Raw genomic sequence first — 2,610 nt, forward strand, 5'->3', positions numbered from 1 at the left:
AGCTTGGGGAAATCAGAGTTTCAAGAACTTGGGACAGAGCAGCACGTTCGGGAATCAGAGTTCAATGACACTGGGAATCCTTCGGGAACTGGAATCAGAGTTCAATGGGACAGCCCTTGGAGGAATCAAGAGTTCAATGGGACAGCTTGGATACTCAGAGTTTCAGTGGACAGCCTGGGAAATCAGCATTCATGGACAGCCTTGGAAATTGCAAGGACATGTATGTTGGTGTTTTAACAGACCAATGCCTTTATTAGTACTTCTGCTCCGCTAACAGACTCTTAATACCACGATGATATAAACATGTGAGAACTGTAGCCATCTCCAAGTCACCTCTCCTTCTTCACCCTAGGGGGATCCAGGACGGATCATGGAAACAGACACAACTTAGAATGGATAAATGTTGTCCTTGGACCGGGCGTGTGGGGTGTGACGTAAATGCGTGGGTGTGGGTATTGCTAATACGGATGGTTACGTATCCGCGCGGCCCGTCAAAATTCAACTCATCGAACGTTTCTCTGTAAAATGGAGGAACATTGTCATGGATAGTGATATGCGTCACCTCCGTCTGACGTCAACGTAACAAACTCCATTGAGATTGAACCACTTGGGCAAGGACCTTACTATACGAATACTACACCATACTTACTAGGTGGCCGATACGATATGTATTGCCGTTCGTACTGGGGTTTTATTGCGACTTTGATGTTCCAAACTGTTTTCTCACCACATGTCTGCTGCAGAGGACCAGAGAGCATGAAAAATATATTTTCAAGCATCATGGAAATAAAAGTTACTATTTAAGAAGAGATTAAGAACAAGCTATAGATGAAAAATTCCAGAGTTTTTTGGCGCAGGGCAGCTGACTAACTCTAGCTAACACTGCCTAGCAATGTTTTTTTTAGTATATAAGTAGCAGTATATATTATACTAATCGAAACTTTGAGTAAAGTATCAATATAATATCGTCCAAAATACATTAATTGCGATATGTAAATATTACATTCCCCCCCCGCATCCCTAGCAACCACGATAAAGATCATCACGAGCCCGTCGGCCTGCATTCATACGTTATACTTTCACCGTCATTTTCTTCTCTTCTCTGCGCTCTGTAGCTTTCTTTCCGCTCTTTTTGATCGGGAACCACGTGTCGTAAATGTTTTGTGTGTGTGTGCGCGTGTTGTGTGCGCGTGGTGGTGTCAGGATGTACACATGCGGTTTTTGTACTCTTTGATGATAAAGGATAAGGGTCCCTCATTATACTGTCATCTGGAAGGATAGCTGGAGAGCTGACAACACTCCCACGCACGCACACACACACACCCCAACCCACACACACACAGCAGAAAAATAATTTGCTAGCAGGGTGACTGTCTAAATGATTTGACACGCTATATTTTCTCTCCTCTTGCTGTCCCATTGAACTCTGATTTCCCCAAAGCTGTCCCACTGAACTCTGATTTCCCCAAGGCTGTCCCATTGAACTCTGATTTCCCCAAAGCTGTCCCACTGAACTCTGATTTCCCCAAAGCTGTCCCATTGCACTCTGATTTCCCCAAAGCTGTCCCATTGCACTCTGATTTCCCCAAAGCTGTCCCATTGAACTCTGATGTCCCCAAAGCTGTCCCATTGAACTCTGATGTCCCTGGCTGGTGTCATGTCTTTAATCCATGATCAGATGTTTCCCTGTTTCTCTCCACCACGTCCACGTGTTTTGTTTTTGACTGGTTCAACATCAGTTTTGAGCGCCTCATAAATGAACTCAACGCCGCCAATCCAGATAAGAAATGGGCACCTCAGATATAACCATTATGTAGTGCTGGGCCTCTCTCCCACTCTCTCTCACTCTCTCTCTCTCTCGCTCTCTCTCTCTCTCTCTGTTTTGTTGGAGTCTCAGTGGAACAGTGGGGGAGAGAACACATTCCTCAGAGCTGCTACCCTCCCATATTACACACACACACGCGCACGCAAGCACGCACACACACACACGCTCCTCATAAACTGAACACACACCCATACACTAGCCTATGAAGTGAGTTGAGTAACTAGGCGGAGCTGGCCAATGAACTCCCTGTATTCAGTTCAGTGGTTAAACACTATTTAAAGTGAGGACAGTCCCACAAATTGAGCTGAATGGATATTAGTTCATACAGGGCTGAATTAATGTTGCATGGCAACAATAATGGCTCCTGAGACATGCCAGAGTGACAGTTTGTCTCGTCTCTGTCTGGCTCTCTCTCTCGCTCCCCTTCTCTCCTCTCTCTTCCATCTTCTCTCTCTCTCTCCCCTTCTCTCCTCTCTCTTCCATCTTCTCTCTCTCTCTCCCCTTCTCTCCTCTCTCCTTCTTCTCTCTTCGCTCCCCTTCTCTCCTCTCTCCATATTCTCTCTTCTCACTCCCTTCTCTCTCTCTCTTCCATCTTCTCTCTCTCAGCCTCGCCTTCTGTCTCCTCTCTCTTCCATATTTTCGTCTCTCCTCCCTTCTCTCCTCTTCTTCCATCTTCTCTCTCTCGCTCCCTTTCTTCCTCTATCTTTCCCATCTCTCTCTCTCTCTCCCATTCTCTCCTCCTCTCCTCCATCTTTCTCTCTCGGTCCCCTTCTCTGCCTCTCTCT

Source organism: Salvelinus sp. IW2-2015, unplaced genomic scaffold (assembly GCF_002910315.2).
Source record: "Salvelinus sp. IW2-2015 unplaced genomic scaffold, ASM291031v2 Un_scaffold3125, whole genome shotgun sequence".
NCBI lineage: Eukaryota > Metazoa > Chordata > Actinopteri > Salmoniformes > Salmonidae > Salvelinus > Salvelinus sp. IW2-2015.